Raw genomic sequence first — 12,808 nt, 5'->3', positions numbered from 1 at the left:
ATGACAAGTATCCTGTTACTTGACTAGCTGTAGCCAGGTTCTAAATTCACACAAAAACCTAGCTATGGCCTGGTGAAATTGCAGGTATGCATCTTTCCCCATAGTGAAAGAAACAAAATAATGTATAGGTGCCATGTTATGACTACCTTCTCTATAAATTTTATCGTCATGCTTTCAATTTTCTTAATATAACATTGTTTTATTAATCTTAAAAGTTATGTTAATATATCACCTTTAAAAATTACTGAAAAAGTCATTATTTTGAGAGTGAAGATATCATGTGAACTTCCGTTTCCTCTTTCTCCTTCCGACCAACACTCCCCCTTTCCCCAAGACTTCCCCTCTCCTCACTATCCTTCCTCAGTACACATTCACTATTGTTTGCTTCTGGTTATTTACAAACAATAGAATTGGCTTGCCTGCTCACTCAAGAAGATATTTCTAAGAAAGGACAATGAACATCAAAAGATGTAGATGATATCACCAAGATAAACTGAATAAAAATGATGCTGAGATTAAAATATCTGTAAGAATTTAACAACTGAACTTCCAACATCTTTAAAGTATTCATGATCAAATTCTAGGGAAATGCTAGGGAAATTTTTGTTCATTTGATCTTTGACCTGTAATGGGGTATTTAACTTAATTTAAGTGCCTATGAGAGAATGTTTGGGAAGACAGAGTAATAATTAAAATGGAGATATACTACTGATGCAGAGTCATCAAGAGAAGATTTTTAAAAGAAAACATCTCTAAATTTCTAAATAATATACAAATTCTTATTCTTTTTACTCTACCACAATACCTTTAGTAAGAGAAAATATTTCATGTCAGAGTAGTAAGCAAAATGAAGCACAGTGCCCACATTTTTGTGTTACATGTGTTTTTTTTAATACTTGTGTTCACTCAAAAAAAAGATACTCAACAAATATGTAATGACCTCCTTTATGCAAAATACTTTTCCTGTTGCTCTGAGAAATACAAGGATGAATATATTATTATTATAAATAAAATAATCTCAAAAATGTACATAGAAGTAGAATACTATATAAACAACTCTGTACTATAAGAATATATTAAATATAAAGCAAAGTACAAATTGGAAGCACAATGGAGGGGGCAAAATCTTCAGTCTGTAATTATCAAGGAAGAATTTTGGAGACATTGATATTTCCTCTTGGTTTCTTTAAGGTTAGAGGAGGGTTAAATTTGAATGTGTAATGAAATACTAAAATAAATCTATAGGTTAGGAAGGAAATATCATAACCTATCTTTATGTGTCTTTTCTACATAAGTAGGCTTAAAGATAACTACCTTGTTCTTTCAAAGCACTGGTCTAAGAATGGAGAGCAATTATTATGGAAATTTCTACCCAAAATAATGAGCAAGAGTTTTATTTATTTTCTCTCTAAATTTTGTTGTTTTATTTAAAACTTAGGAAAAAGAGTATTTAAAAATCTTGACTGTATTATGTACTGGTTACACACTCAAATCAATATCTCGAAATAAACCCAGGCTCAGGCAGTACATTTTTTGAGATATTTGTTCTTAATTGATTTGTTATGAAATTCAACAACAAACGATCTATGTCTCCTTGTGTCAAAGTGCCTTATCTGAACTTTTCCCGTTAAAAGAAATTTAACAAATCAACATTGTGAATAAATCTGAATAACATTGTCTTCCTATCATGAAACACTCCACACATGAAAATAATAAAAATAGGATGTCCATAAATCATGAGTTGCCTGGGGCCATCCTGATTTAGGCTTATTGTCTTGAAGTAATGATTAATTGCATCTCATTTCACTTCTCGAAGTGGCTTGGTTTGGACAATAAATTATTTGGTCTCCCTAAATCAAGAGAATGCATATGTTCCAGCCATTCAGTTTAATGATATACTGATATACAACATTAGAATTCTAATTGTCACTACTGCAATCCCACCTTCCCATCTCCTCCAGATTTTTTCTTGAATTTGAAGGCTATAAACATACATGGTTACATCCATGTATGTCTTGATAGTTTGTTGCATGTATATACTGACCACATAAAAATACATGATATCATTTTTCATACTAAAATTTTATATAAATGGAATCCTGTCTCTGCAACTTGTTTTTCTGCATATTATCTTCTTTTTATCATGACCACAGAATACCATTCTGTCTCATATATATATTATATATATGATATATATTTATTACATATAAAATATATATATTTATTATATATAATATATATATGACATATATATGTGCAATGACATATGTATCACTTCTCTTGTTAACAGATACTTAGATTATTACTAACATGTGTCCATTACAAAGATATGTTATACTTACTTCTTTCTACATGTCAGTAAATATAAGTAGCAATGCAGTTTCTTCAAATTAGTGTGGTATTGCTAAACTTGCCCAAACTGGTGTACTAACTTTTAACCCCATCAGGAATGCAAAAGAGGCCACTTTGGAGGGGCAGGGCAAGGTGGCAGAATGGTGAGGTGTAGGTTTTAGTTACTCCTCCAGGGCAGTAGGTAGAAAGACAGAAACTGCATGGACCAGACACCAGAGAGCAACTTGATTTTGGGCATATATCATACAACATTCATGAACAAGTGGAACAGCTTAGTTCAGCAAAATCTGTAAGTTCTCATGACCAGGGGACCCATGCCCCTCCCTGCTAGGCTCAGTCTCATGGGGGGAGGGGCCATCAGTGCTGGGAATGAGGCTTTTATTGAAAACTCAGACTGCAGATCCAAACTCCAAAGATAGATAGACTGTGAATAGACACCAGGGAATCTGGGAGCAGTCAGCCCAGTAGAGGAGATAGGGCTAGCAAACAAACAAACAAACAAACAAACAAAAATAAATACATAAAAACAGAAACTTTGTGGAGTTCTGGTGAACATAGAATGGAGAAGGGCAGGTCTCAAACAGAGTCATTCTCATATGCAAATCCAGAGGACAGGTTTCCTTGTCTGAAGGGCCAGTTTCTCTGCTTTCTTGATTGTTCCTTAATGGTCCTAATCTCCGTGTCTCTTAGCATTCCAATAGCCCATTAGATCTGCAAGGAGGGTCCTTTTTTCTCTTTTTTTAAATCTTTTTCTCTTTTTCTAAAGTAATTACTCTGAGAAGCCCATTACAGAAAGCCTCAAATACTTGCAATTTGGGCCCAGACAAGAGCAGAGCTAAGAGCTCTGAGACACAAAGCAATAAGTCCAGTGGATGAGAAAATTTGCTAAACACAACTTCCCAAGAAAAGGGGGCATAATCTTACAGCAATCTTCCTGGTGGACTGGGAACTCTCCTGCCCAATGCCAGCACCACAGCCCAGAGCTGCTCAAACAACCCAGTGTGACAGGAAGTGTTTCCAACAACACACGCACACACCACAATATCAGGCATGGACAATAGCCTTTCCTGCATGCTCAGCTAACTGTCCCAGAGCTGGGAAGGTGGAGCTGTGTGAAAAGGGGGAAATTAACATTCCCCATTCAGCCATCCTTTCAGCAGACTGGGAACACCACACAGCCCTGCAGCCCAGAACTTCCCTTGGGGGATGGAGTTCACCTGTGATGTAGCACAGTTGTCCCTAAGCAGAGGACCTAGGAGTACACAGCTTGGAAGAGGGACTCACTTGCAAGCCTCAGAGACCATACGCCAATACCAAAGACTTGGGGGTCAGTGGCAGAGACAAACTATGTCAAGACTGAACTGAAGGATTAGACTATTGCAACAGTTTTAAATACCCAGGAACTCCTGGGAGATTTGATTATTAAGGCTCTCCCCCTCCCTAACCACTCACAAACATGCCCCATATGCAGGGTGGGTAACACCAACTACATACCCAAGCTTCGTGCACCAATTGGACCCCACGAGACTTACACCCCCACTCACTACAAAGACAAAGTGGGGGAGAACAGGCTTGAGGGGAATAGGTGGCTTGCAGATGCCACCTGCTGGTTAGTTGGAGAAAGTGTACTCCATGAAGCTGTAGATCTGACAAATTAGAGATAAGGGTTTGAATCAGTCCACATATCCTAAAAGAACCCTATCTAGTTAAGCAAATGCCAAGAGGCCAAAAACAACAGAAAGTATTAAAGAATATGAAAACACCAAACAATATGGATAACCCAAGCCCAAACACCCAAATCAAAAGACCAGAGGAGACACAGTACTTGGAGCAATTAATCAAAGAGCTAAAGGTGAACAATGAGAGCATGGCACAGGATATAAAGGACATGAAGAAGACCCTAGAAGAGCATAAAGAAGAAATTGCAAGAGTAAATAAAAAAATAGACAATCTTATGGAAATAAAAAAAAAAAAACTGTAGACCAAATCAAAAAGATTCTGGATACCACAGGACAAGACTAGAGGAAGCTGAACAGGGAATCAGTGACCTAGAGGATGACAGAATGGAAAAATGAAAGAACAAAAGAAAGAATATGGAAAAAAATTGAAATCAAATTCAGGGATATGATAGATAATATAAAACATCCAAATATAAGGCTCATTGGTGTTCCAGAGGGGAAGAGAAGGGCAAAGATCTAGGAAGACTATTCAAAGAAATTGTTGGGGAAAACTTCCCAAATCTTCTAAACACCATACATACACAAATCATAAATGCCCAGCAAACTCCAAATAAATAAATCCCAAAAAACGCACTCCAAGATATATTCTGATCAGACTGTCAAATACTGAAGAGAAGGAGAAAGTTCTGAAAGCAGCAAGAGAAAAACAATTCACCAGATAAAAAGGAAACAACATAAGACTTAGTAGTGACTACTCAGCAGCCACCATGCAGGCAAGAAGGCAGTGGCATGACATTTAAAATTATGAGAGAGAAAAATTTCCAACCAAGAATTCTTTATCCAGTAAAGCTCTCCTTCAAATATGAGGGAAAGCTTAAATTTTTCACAGACAAACAGATGCTGAGAGAATTTGCTAACAAGAGATGTGCCCTACTTGAGATACTAAAGGGAGTCCTACTAATGGAGAAACAAACAAAGGAGAGAGAAATATGGAGAAAGGTTCAGTACTAAAGAGATTCAGTATGGGTACATTAAAAGACATTAAGAGAAACTGGAAAAAATATATCTGACAAACATAAGCCAAAGGATAAGATGGCTGACTCAAGAAATGCCTTCACAGTAATAACGTTGAATATAAATGGATTAAACTCCCTAATCAAAAGATATAGATTGGCAGAATGGATCAAAAAAAAAAAAAAAAAAAACCATCAATATGCTGCATACAAGAGACTCATCTTAGACACAGGGACAAAAAGAAACTGAAAGTGAAAGGTTGGAAAAAAATATTTCATGCAAGCTACAGCCAAAATAAAGCAGGAGTAGTAATATTAATCTCAGATAAAATAGACTTTAAACGCAAGGAGTTTATGAGAGACAAAGAAGGCCACTACTTACTAATAAAAGGGGCAATTCAACAAGAAGAAATAACAATCATAAATGTTTATGCACCTGATGAAGGTGCCACAAAATACATGAGACAAACACTGGCAAAACTAAAGGATGCAATTGATCTTTCACAATAATTGTGGGAGACTTCAACACATCACTCTCTCCTATAGATAGATCAACCAGACAGAAGACCAATAAGGAAATTGAAAACCTAAACAATCTGATAAATGAATTTGATTTAACAGACATATATAGAACATTGCATCCCAAATTATCAGGATACACATTCTTCTCTAGTGCTCATGAAACTTTCTCCAGAATAGATCATATACTGGGATATAAAACAATCCTCAATAAATTTAAAAAATTGAAATTATTCAAAGCACATTCTCTGACCACAATGGAATACAATTAGAAGTCAATAGCCATCAGAGACTTAGAACATTCACAAATACCTGGAAGTTAAAAAACACACTACTAAACAATCAGTGGGTTAAAGAAGAAATAGGAAGAGAAATTGCTAAATATATGGAGAAGAATGAAAATGAGAACACAACATACCAAAATCTATGGGATGCAGCAAAAGGGATACTGAGGGGAAAATTTATAGCACTAAATGCATAAATTAAAAAGGAAGAAAGAGCTAAAATCAAAGAACTAATGGATCAACTGAAGAAGCTAGAAAATAAACAGCAAACCAATCCTAAACCAAGTAGAAGAAAAGAAATAACAAGAATTAAAGTAGAAATAAATGACATAGAGAACAACAACAACAACAAAAACAGAGAAAATAAATAACACCAAAAGTTGGTTCTTTGAGAAGATCAACAAGATTGACAAGCCCCTAGCTAGAATGACAAAATCAAAGAGAGTGAAAACCCATATAAGCAAACTAATGAATGAGAAAGGTGCATTACTGCAGATCCCAAAGAAGTTTAAAAAATTATAAGAGGATATTATGGACAACTGTATGACAACAAACAGGATAATGCAGAGGAAATGGAAAATTTCCTGGAAATATATGAACAACCTAGACTGACAAAAGAAGAACCAGAAGACCTCAACCAGCCAATCCCAGCAAAGAGATTCAATCAGTCATCAAAAAGCTTCCCACAAATAAATGCCCAGGGCCAGATGGCTTCACAGGGGAGTTCTACGAAAATTTCCAAAAAGAACTGACACCAATCTTACTTAAACTCTCCCAAAACATCGAAGAAAATGGAACGCCACCCAACACATTTTATGAAGCTAACATCAATCTAATACTAAAACCAGGCAAATATGCTACAAAAAAAAAAAAAAAAAAAGGAAAACTACAGGCCTATCTCCCTAATGAATATAGATGCAGAAATTCTCAACAAAATACTTGCAAATTGAATCCAAAGACACATTCTAAAAATCATACACCATGACCAAGTGGGGTTCATTCCAGGCATGCAAGGATGGTTCAATATAAGAAAATCAATCAATGTATTACAACACATTAACAAATCAAAAGACAAAATCAAATGATCATCTCAATAGATGCTAAAAAAGCATTCAACAAAATCCAACATCCGTTTTTGATAAAAACACTTCAAGAGGTAGGAATTGAAGGAAACTTCCTCAATGTGATAAAGAGCATATATGAAAAACCCACAGCCAGCATAGTACTCAATGATGAAAGACTGAAAGCCTTCTCTCTAAGATCAGGGACAAGACAAGGATGCCCACTGTCACCACTGTTATTCAACATTGTGCTGGAAGTGCTAGCCAGGGCAATCTGGCAAGTCACAGTAATAAAAGGCATCAAATTGGAAAGGAAGAAGTAAAACTGCTATTGTTTGCAGATGATATGATCTTATATCTGCAAAACCCTGAGAAATTGATGATACAGCTACTAGAGCTAATAAAGAAATTTAACAAAGTAGCGGGATACAAGATTAATTCACATAAGTCAGTAATGTTTCTATATGCTAAAAATGATCAAATTGAAGAGACACTCAAGAAAAAGATACCATTTTCAATAGCAACTAAAAAAATCAAGTACCTAGGAATAAACTTAACTGAAGATGTAAAAGACCTATACAAAGAAAACTAAATAACTCTCTTAAAAGAAATAGAAGGGGATCTTAAAAGATGGAAAACTATTCCATGTTCATGGATAGGAAGGCTAAATGTCATTAAGATGTCAATTTTACCCAAACTCATCTACAGATTCAATGAAATCCCAATCAAAATTCCAACAACCTACTTTGCAGACTTGGAAAAGCTGGTTATAAAATTTATTTGGAAAGGGAAGATGTCTTGAAATGCTAAAAACACTCTAAAAAAGAAAAATGAAGTGGGAGGACTTACCCTCCCTGACTTTGAAGCTTATTATAAAGCCAGAGTAGTCAAAACAGCATGGTATTGTCAAAAAGAGAGACATACTGATCAATGGAATCAAACTGAGAATTTGGAGATAGACCCCCAGATCTATGGCCAACTGATCTTTGACAAGGTCCCCAAAGCCACTGAACTGGGACATAACAGTCTTTTCAAAAAATGGGGCTGGTAGAGTTGGATATCCATATTCAAAAGAATGAAAGAAGACCCCTACCTCCCACCCTATGCAAAAATTAACTCAAAGTGGATCAAAGATCTCAATATAAAAGACAGTACCATAAAACTCCTAGAAGATAATGTAGGGAAGCATCTTCAAGACCTTGTATTAGGAGGCCACTTCCTAGACTTTACACCCAAAGCACAAGCAACAAAAGAAAAAATAGATAAATGTAAACTCCTCAAGCTTAGAAGTTTCTGTACTTCAAAGAAATTTGTCAAAAAGGTGAAGAGGCAGCCAATTCAATGGGAAAAATTTTTTGGAAACCATGTTTGTGACAGAAGACTGATATCTTGCATATATAAAGAAATCCTCCAACTGAATGACAATAGTACAGACACCCCAATTATAAAATGGGCAAAAGATATGAAAAGACAGTTCTCTGAAGAGGAAATACAAATGGCCAAGAAACACATGAAAAAATGTTCAGCTTCACTAGCTATTAGAGAGATGCAAATTAAGACCACAATGAGATACCCTCTCACGCCAATTAGAATGACTGCCGTTAAACAGAAAGGAAACTACAAATGCTGGAGAGGATGTGAAGAAATTGGAACTCTTATTCATTGTTGGTGGGACTGTATAATGGTTCAGCCACTCTGGAAGTCAGTCTGGCACTTCCTTAGAAAACTAGATACAGAGTTACCCTTCGATCCATCAATTGTATGTCTCATTATATACCCAGAAGATCTGAAAGCAGTGAAATGAACAAATATCTGCATGCCAATGTTCATAGCAGCATTATTCACGGTTGCCAAGAGATGGAAACAACCCAAATGTCCTTCAACAGATGAGTGGATTAATAAAATGTGGTATATACACATGATGGAATACTATGCAGCTATAAGTAGGAACGATGTGGAACAAATGACAACATGGATGAACCTTGAAGACATAATGCTGAGCAAAATAAGCCAGGCACAAAAAGAAATATTATATGCTACCACTAATGTGAACTTTGAGAACTGTAAAACAAGTGGTTTATAATGTAGAATGTAGGGGAACTAGCGATAGTGAGCAGTTAAGGAATGAGGAGTGATAACCCAATAAGAACAGATAAGCTATCATGGGTAAATTTAATGTTCTGGGAATACCCAGGAATGACTATGGTTTGTTAATTTCTGATGGGTATGGTAGGAACAAGTTCACAAACATGTTGCTATGTTAGGTTATTTTCTTGGGGTAGAGTAGGAACATGTTGGAAGTAAAGTAGTTATCTTAGATTAGTTGTCTTTTTCTTACTCCCTTGTTATGGTTTGTTTGAAATGTTTCTTTATTGTATTTTTTCTTTTTTTTTATATAGTAGCTTTAAAAGAAAGAATTAATTAAAAAAAAAATAAAAACAATGAAAAAATATGCAGAGCCCCCTTGAGGAGCTGGTGGAGAATTCAGGGCTGTTGGGCTTCCCCACCTCAATGGTTGTTGATTTGCTCACAGACATAGGGGACTGGTGGTTTGATGGGCTGAGCCCTCCACCACGGGACGTGTCCTTAGGAAGACTGTTGCTGCAAAGGAGAGGCTAGGCCTGCCTATAATTGTGCCTAAGAGCCTCCTCCCGAATGCCTCTTTGTTGCTCAGATGTGGCCTTCTCTCTCTAGCTAAGCCAACTTGGTGGGTGAAATCACTGCCCTCCCCCCCTATGTGGGATCTGACACCCAGAGGAGTGAATCTCCCTTGCAATGTGGAATATGACTCCAGGGAGGAATCTAGACCTAGCATCGTGGGATGGAGAACATCTTCTTTACCAAAAGGGGGATGTGAAAAGAAATGAAATAAGCTTCAGTGGCAGAGAGATTCCAAAAGGAGCCAAGAGGTCACTCTGGTGGGCACTCTTAACATACAATATAGACAACCCTTTTCAGGTTCCAATGAGTTGGAATAGCTATCAGTAAATACCTGAAACTATCAAACTGCAACCCAGAACCCACAAATCTTGAAGATGATTGTATAAAAATGTAGCTTATGAGGGGTGACAATGTGATTGGGAAAGCCATATGGACCATACTCCCCTATGTCTAGTTTATGGATGGATGAGTAGAAAAATGGGGGAAGAAAAAAAAAGGCACCCAATGTTCTTTTTTTGCTTTAATTGTTCTTTTTTCCTTTACTTTTTATTCTTATTGTTTTGTGTGTGTGGTAATGAAAATATCAAAAATTAATTTTGATTATGAATGCACAACTATATAATGGTACTGTAACCAATTGAATGTATGCTTTGTTTTGTATGACTGCATGGTATGTGACTATATCTCAATAAAAATGAATTAAAAAAAAAAAGAATATCAACTGGATGTGTCTCCTTTTCCCATAAAGTTAACATCCCTTTTCAACATGAACATGTTAGGGTGTTCACTGCCTAGACATCCCTGAAGATGAGGGGATTGATTAGACCAGAGGAAGAGGTAGCAACAGACTAGATGGTATTTAACAAAGGATTACGAATACTGAATCGCTATAAAATTTTCTTTTCCTTAGTTGCTAGGGTATTAGAATAGCTAGAAGGAAAGAATAGAAATGGTTGAACTGTAACCTATAGAATCCTTTGAAATTTGTTCTATACTACTTGTTAAATTGTAATTTGAAAGTTATCACCTTTTGGTGTATATATTCCACAATAAGGAAATAATCGAAACTACGGTACTATAACTCATAACATTTTTGGAAATTTCCTATATAACTACTTGTCAAATCATACTTTGAAAGATGTTACCTTTTTGCATATATATTATATTTCACAATAAAGAAATAACTGAAACTGTGGAACTGTAACCCATAACATTCTTTGAAATTTGCTAACTACTTGTTAAAATGAACTTGGGAAGTTATCACTTCTAGGTATATATGTTAAATTCTACAATTAAAAAATCATTAAAAAATTTTTAAATTTTTAAATTTTGGAAAAAATAAAAAAAGAGAGGTCACTTTGCTCCCCATTACTATCAAGGTTAGTATTACTAGAGCAACATTTACTGTTGTCAACAATTTGGGGGTTTTAAATGATTGTTTATGCCAATCAGATAAATTTGATTTATTTCCTTATTTTAATTTGTAATTCTTTGTTTACAAGTGCAGTTTATTTCTTCATATGTTTATTGCAATTTCAGATATTCTCTTCTGTGGATTACCTAGTCATAAATGTTCACTTGTATGCTGATTTATTTCTATTTTCCTCAGTGTTATGTAGTAATTTTAATTTCTGGATCATAATATGTTATTGGCCTTATAAGATTTAAATATATTTCTTCCAGATTGAGGTTTATCTGCTATTCAAGCAATATCATTTACTACAGGCAAACTTATTTTCTTCTCTCTGTGCTACCTTTATTGTTACAAACCTCACAATGTTTTGTTACGTGATTGCTTGTCTGGTTTCCTTTGAGATTGTAAGTTCTTTAAGAACAGCTGTGTTTTCTTCTTCTTTCTAGCTGAAGACACTCAAGATACTGTAACAATAAACATTATGTGGTAATAAAATTATTTTAGTTTTGAGTGGCTGTTAAACATATGACCAGGGAGTATTAGAAAATATTTTTGGCAGAAATTAGAAAAAACAATACACACAGTAAGCCTTACAGTTTTTGACTACAGATTAAAGAAGGAACTGACAGGATAGACTCAGAAATTTATGTTCCTCAAACACTGAAACAAAAAGGCAGCCAGGAAATACGTATTTCATTGGATTGTCCTTTTCTTATCCAAATGCATTGTCAAATAAAGAAAATTCCTTCAGGCAATAAATGTAAGCACAAACTCACCAAAAAATCTCTAGTACTTTGGGCTAGGAAAAATTTGTGCGTTAGTCTTACCAAAAATCCTGTCCAGTCTTTACTACTAAATATTATAGCACTTTTAAATCACATTATTATAAATAGTTTAATTTTACATTATTTCCATTTCAGCATCTTCTTTTGACCCATCTTATGGTTCAGTTTCTTAAGTATCAAATGGGCACAGTGTGAGCTGGTATATGATAATAAGCAACAGCTATCTATGGACAGGTTTTTAAAATAATTGGAGATGGTAATAAACTATTTTGGTACAATATAATTTTTTGAAGTTATGATTAAAGTTACTTTGTATTTATTTTGAAGAAGTTAGGTTTCCTAATTCCTCCAAGATCCCAGGAAATATTATTAACCATAGTCCTTCTTAATTAGCCCCTTTGTATCTTTTAATGACCAGCATATGTAGCAATGAAAGACAATGCTTTATGCATTACCACTTAGCTCTACGTTTTGAAATGTATGAATGAGTCATATTGTATGAGAGCCACTCCTTTGTTACTAGGCTGACAACATGTCATTAAGATTGAGAATGCAAAGATTAATTCCCAAGAGCAATAATCTGGCTTCGTCCATTACGTGTACTCCAGTGAACATTTTCTCGGTTTCCTTCAAATAAATAATTTTCTGTGAATAAAATAATTTTCATACATGACTTCAATAATATAAAAATTGAAAGTAATATTTTGAACCAACATATAGATATAATTAAAATACAATATTTTTAAGATAATTAATTTAAAGATTGGGCTTTAATAATTGCGCTGGAGTTTTACAAATGTGAAGATAGTTGAGATACATAAATCAGTATCTCTTTGTTAGGAGGCAAGGTTATTCCCTAATTCACCCATTAATTAGGCTAGTGTATTTTCAGTGTTTATCCTGAGTTATTTAGTTAATTCATAGTGTTTGCTTTAACTTTTGTTTCCACTTTGAAATGTTATCATATATGCATAATATAATATATTTTCATAATATCACAACTTAAAACATAATATCATGAATTCAAAATCTAGGGCATA

This window comes from Choloepus didactylus, chromosome 11 (assembly GCF_015220235.1).
Source record: "Choloepus didactylus isolate mChoDid1 chromosome 11, mChoDid1.pri, whole genome shotgun sequence".
Taxonomy (NCBI): Eukaryota; Metazoa; Chordata; class Mammalia; order Pilosa; family Megalonychidae; genus Choloepus; species Choloepus didactylus.
This window is presented reverse-complemented; position numbering follows the sequence as displayed.